Consider the following 6,256-nt stretch of genomic DNA (forward strand, 5'->3'; position numbering starts at 1 on the left):
GTTTAATTTTTTTTTTTTTTTTTTTTTTTTTTTTTAGCAAAGGTAATGCATTATCAGTGAATACAATTTTACTACCGAAAATAGTGAAAAGAAAGTCCTGTTCCTTTGGGTTTAAAAGGACCCTAGGCATAAAAATATTAGCTTCCCTTTTGAAACTACGTTTTCATGTAAGAAGACACACCATCCGTGGTATGTTATTATTTTGAGAGTCAAACACTCTCAAAACGCTCTCAAAAACACTCTCAAAACTGCCTTTGAGGTGAAATAATCTTATTACGATTAGGATTTCCCAATCTGATTGTGAAACTTAAGCAAATAGCTACCCCTGGGCCACCGCCTTCGAGTCCTGCTCTGCCACAGCCAGTGCTATCGTGAGGCATTCTGGGAGTTCCACCCTAGACACTTGCTCAGAATTAAGCATACCTGTTAAAATGTAAGCTCGCTCACGAGTGGTAACGCAAGTATCACTCATCCATAACTGAATTCAAGAGAAATAACTCCACAAAACAAACTTCCATTTTATTTGGGGGGAAAAAAAATTGTTTAAAAGTAACATTCATATTGGGGTTTATTTTTCGGGAGGATGATAAGGCCATTTTGGAAATGTCTCTACATTTCTTAGAAATGAATGCTGAAATATGTCCTGGTAAAATGACATCATGTCTGGGATTTGTATTAAAATACGTTAGCAAAGGAAAAAAAGGACAGATAAAAGCCAATGGTGCAAAATCTTGATAATTAACTGATGTTGGTGATGAGCAGACGAGAATGTCTTTTCTTCTACGACATATTTGAATTTTCATAATTAAAAAATATGTCGAGAGAAAATATGGTCAGTTTTTCTTCATCTTCAGAAAAGGGTGAATTTGTAGTTTTTTTTCTTTGTGGGGATGCAATTAAAGTACATTGCAAAGCAAAGTCTACAGTGGAGATTCACTTTCATCCAATTACAGCCCCAAGCTAGTTAAAACTCTCTCAAAAGGAACTAAAATGCAGACAAGGAAGGCTAACATGCAGACAGAGAAAGTTAACAGAATCACACACACTTCAAACTAATGAGGAGCCTGTTGATAGAATGCAAAACTCAAGTGGGATACCATTTTGTCAAACTAAGACTGCCTAAACATGGAAAAGGATGTTTAAAAAAAAAAAAAGACCAACTGATAATATATGGATTAATGTAAGAGAAACCTCAGCCTTTTATGTGGGTAATTTGGTAGGGCAGGGGTGGGGGGATGCGGGGGGCGAAGGCTGCTGTTTCCATTACGGAGCTGACTGCCTGTTTCTCTATTTTCCCTGGCATCTCCAAACAGAGCCAAATATGGAACCCAAACCAGGCAGCAAGATGGTGACTGCAATGGGGCTGCAGCAGGCTGACAAGCACGTGAAGTCTTCACAAGGATCCTTAAATAAATCCAAAAGTACACACACGTTGAAGCGTTAAGTTTGTAATAAATTTTTTTTTTTTTTGTAAATATAAGATACAAATATTAAGCCCCGTACGTTAGGATAAAAGATGTGAAAAAGTTTTATGAGAAAGCCTTCTCATCTGATGCCACCTTCCCTTCCACTTCATTTGCATGAGTCTTCCCAAATGAAACACTTTCTCCTTTCCAGAAAGGGAGTGGTCGCCACGAGAGTACAGCCCACCCTAAATGGGGAAACTGACACCTTCTCCTCCTCTCCCTGCTCTGTGGGAAGCACGTCTCTAAAGAGAGCAGCAGAGAAAAGCAAGTGAGCGGGGTGACAGGGGTCCCCTTAAACACTTCTGCAGAATGAAGTGATGGCTCCTGTGCTCACGCAGCACGTGTCTGCAGCACGAAGAGGAGCTTGCTTTCAAAAGTTAGATACCTGGAAAGTAAGAAGACGTTCCTTTGCCTCTTTAATCGACGTAAGAAAAATAACCAACGGCATTCAGGAGATGCAGTTGACAGCTCACAGAGGGCTATCCTGTCTTTAAGGCGGATTACAGTATCCAAAAGTTCCCACAGCATGTTCTGTCAAGACCACTTCCTCGTGTCAAGCACATTGGCTGGGCTGTCAACGAAACCCACTTCCGTTGGCTCTGCTCACAGCCCGATTGCCAGACTGAGAAAGGGCTCCATCAGAGAACCAGGGAGAGCCACGGGGTTCTAAGGACATGCAGCCACACGCGTAGGAGGGCAGTGGCAGTGCCAGACACGTAAAGGTCACGTCTCGCAGGTTCCAGACCAATGTGTCATGTGGTGACACTAGATTTTCCTCTTCTGATTCCTTCAGGTAAAATTCGATCTATTTGAAATCTGCAACTTAAATTTTAAACCTGAACCCACCCGAACATCAGGGAGGGCGCCCTTTGCGTCTGCTGCCTGATAATGAGCCCCAAAGCGAAGAGATGAATTATGAGGCATTCATTCAATGAAATACCATGCCATGAAAGAATACTGTCCTGTAAAAATGAATTAGCGCCCTATGTAATAAGAGTCCCTTACTTGTTATGTGAGAAAAGCAACTGCAGAACAAACCCATTTGCTCTGTAAGTAATAACTACAAGTATGTCTGTCAATGCGCATATAGAAAGATCAGGAAAAACACATTCCAGTCCCTCGGCAGGCATCATCCTGGAGGGCTGAGATTAGGCAGGACCCGCAGCTTCAAGTCATACATTCTATGATGTAAAACATGCAAAGTGCCATAAAAGGGGTAATACATGCAAAGTACCACAGAAGGGGTAAAGTTGAAAAACTACAAGATTTCTTCTGTCTTGTGCCTTTCTCCCTGTGGGCATTGCAAAGCATGAACCCCACTTTACATGTGTCTCTAAAAGAAAACAGGCAACCCTCCTCCTCATCATCATGGCTGTTTCCTTCGGGAACCGCACCCCTCGGCTATGGAGTCGTAAGACAGGACGACACCCTCATCTGTTCAGGACACAGGGAGTTAAATGTGGCCCCAGCAGCACCCTGGGCTTCGCAAAATGAAGGTATCACATCAAAGGCGTGCGTGAGACCACACACCAACCTTGGGACAGTCCAACGGAGTCAAGCTGTGTATAAGGAGGGCACAGAGAACCAACCATCGTAAGGCGACACAAGTCCTGTATCTTAAAGGATGGCTGGGGAATTGTGTTTTAAGAAACAGTCAAGGAAGGACTCACTGAAGAAGCTGGAGTTGGAGGTATAACTTAAACAGATGGGTGGCTAAGAGCTGCTGGCGGGGGGAGGGGTGTCCATGCCGGAGCATCCCATGGGTGCACACACTCCCTCCCTCCGCCCCCGGCCCTGATGGCCCAGAAATGGCTCCAGGCATGCCAAGACCTCAACCTTCTCTGACCCTAGGACAGCAGGGTGGCAGCTGGACTGCCAGAGCCTCCTGGGCCCGGCGTCTCCAGCCTTGAGCATCCTCTGTCATTGATCTCCATGTACCCATCGCAGATGACATTTCTCGTGTGCGCTACGATTGGAAAATGCGCTTCCCAAACACTGGAGTCTCTGGGAAAGGACTCGAAGAGATTCCGGGTGGCAGAGGTGCCAAGTAAGTTATCAGGATCCTTCCCTGCCTTCACTTAAGATTTTAAACATCCACCCTGCTATATCCTAATAGGGTGCCACAGTCATCATGCTGTCAAACTCTGAAAGCATATCGAAGACTCACAGAGGTCCCTTACAAACCACTTCACGTTCGCCAGCCTTTGATTCAAAGAAATCCGTCAGTAAGAGCCTGAGGAATGTACCCACCCACGAAATGCAATGTCCTCTCTTTCTTAATTTATAGTGATTTCTAGTTCTATGATTTAATCAGCATAATTGATGTTATGACCTCAAAAAATGCAATTATATGTATGTAAGTATGCCTTCCATGCAGACATATATTTGGGGACTGCCTGGTTTAAGGCCACGTTGTAAACACAGGGCTTGGATGAGAACTATAGAGTCAAACCACAGACGGCATTGTTTCATGGTGCATAGTTAATGCAAACCTATAAAAAGCCTTGCGACTACTGGAGGTTGAAGAAAACTCAAAAAAAATGCAATTATATGTATGTAAGTATGCCTTCCATGCAGACATATATTTGGGGACTGCCTGGTTTAAGGCCACGTTGTAAACACAGGGCTTGGATGAGAACTATAGAGTCAAACCACAGACGGCATTGTTTCATGGTGCATAGTTAATGCAAACCTATAAAAAGCCTTGCGACTACTGGAGGTTGAAGAAATTCAGTTACCACAGGAGAAAACTAAAGAGTTAAAGAGAAACGACAGTGAATGGGAAGAGACTTTGCCAGCACAGAAGGTTTCTCATCACACCATGTGGGGGAAAGCGTTTGGGCTTGATGCTTGCAAGGAAAGAAAATCACAGTTTGACACGGAAAAGCTTTCATTTTATAATCTGCTGAGCCATGTTGACATCTCGGGAGAAGGTTCATGTGGTGCAGCAACAAAGCAAAATCTTTTTTAAAAAATGCACTTACGGTCACTAAATAGCCCCAGATGCCGCGCTGAGAATCGGCAATAGGAAACTCATCACATGATCCCAACGTGCAGTCCTGGCTGTGAATCACTGACTTCAGCTTTACAAGTAGGAAGCAGAGAACAGCTAAGTGAGGACGAGCCCCAGAATGATGCAGTGATGACCAGCACAGGGCTTCTCAGAACTGAGTGTGCATGGGAAACGCCAGGAACCGTGTTACCATGCAGACTAGTTCAGGAGGTCTTGAGTGGAGCCTGAGCATCTGCATTTCCATCATGAAGGGGTAGAACAGGTCATAGCTGCCATCATCTGGGACCATCCTGGAGGAGTTCCACAGAAGTGAACGGCACAACATATGGCTTCTGCCGTTTTAGATAACATGTAATCCTTTTCCTCTTCAGTAGTATTGCTGAGGACACTTTAATTTCATTGGATAACTCGGGAGCATCAGGGTGGACAGCAATACCATTGGGATTACAGTGTGTGTGAAAAGTATCCCCTTTATTACACGGCTCCAGTGTGTACTGGGTTATTTTGCGGGGTGCGAGGGGCGCTGTCATGGGCTGAATCATGTCTTCTCAAAGTTCAAATGTTACGGTCCTAACTCCAGTACCTCAGAATGCGACTGCATTTAGAGATGGACTTTAAAGAGGTCCCTGGGTTAAAATGAGGCCGTTAGATGAGCTGCTGTCCTTACAAGAAGAAATGAGGACACGGGCACACCCAGCGGGAAGACCATGTGACGGCACAGGGAGAAGCCGGCCCTCCCCAAGCCAAGGAGGGAGGCCTCTCAAGGGATCGAGCCTGCTGACTCCCTGACCTTGGACCTCCAGCCTCCAGAACTGTGAGAAAACCTGCTGTTTAAGCCCCCCGCTGGCCTGTGGTAGATCGGGCAGGCAGCCTGAGCAAATTGATGGGGGGCGGTCCTTATGTCTACTTTTGACAACCTACCTGACTCACGTTTTCACCAGTAATTATCAGTGGACCTGCCATCCCTATTTCAAGCAGTCCGTCCTTCTCCTAAATGCCCCCTTTTAAATCCGTGGTTGGCAGGAAAGCGAGGTAAGCACAGCTGTCAGGCCGCAGTGGTCACGACACGGGCTGTGGAGTCGGACCATCCACCGTAGCACCGCCTGTCTGCCGCGCGCCTGCTCAGAGACCCCAGGTGAGAACTCGTACTGAGATGAGCTAGAACAGCGTCTGACAGAGCAAGCCTTCGCACTGGGGGACGCACGAATGAGGAGGGAACGTAGAATTTCTCATACCTGTTTTTGGCCACTTAAGACCTTTTGTGATACTTTCTGGTACATTCTTCATGCTATCTGTTTTGGTATTCAAGGCTCCCTCCCTTCCTCCCTCTCCCCCTTTTTCAGCTGTGTTCCAGATAGAAAATGTTGCCTGATGACGTGACCTCCACATAAGTAGAGAGTTCGTATATAAATCTTTCCTTATGTCCACCCAGTTAGGCCAGAACATGCAAGCGTGATCTCCAGGAAATTAACATGTCAATTAATACTAAAGTCAATTTTTACAGAATTAAAAGAAATCCTTCAACCAAGTTTTCTTGAAGACCCCACTGAGGGTGCACTCTAGGTTCTCCTAACCTCTCGGGGTCTAACGGAGCTAGAGTCCAGGGCACTTCTTAGAACGATCTTGCCGGAGAGTGGTCATTGTGGTCTTGGTGGCTTCCTAGGAAGGCCGCCTCTGTTTCGCCATGCAATTTTTCACCACCAAAATTGAGTCATTTCTCTATAGGAAAATTCCCAAATGAAACATGGACACTAAGTGAAAGCAAAGAGGGGTCAGT

The 6,256-nt window shown here is 45.3% G+C and overlaps 1 protein-coding gene across 1 annotated transcript in view; it reads right to left on the reverse strand.

The window, feature by feature from the left end:
- Positions 1-6,256, reverse strand: part of CCBE1 (collagen and calcium binding EGF domains 1) — a 188,105-nt gene that overhangs the window by 170,932 nt on the left and 10,917 nt on the right. The window lies entirely within an intron of this gene.

The sequence above is a fragment of the Pteropus alecto genome, unplaced genomic scaffold (genome assembly GCF_000325575.1).
Source record: "Pteropus alecto unplaced genomic scaffold, ASM32557v1 scaffold14, whole genome shotgun sequence".
Taxonomy (NCBI): domain Eukaryota; kingdom Metazoa; phylum Chordata; class Mammalia; order Chiroptera; family Pteropodidae; genus Pteropus; species Pteropus alecto.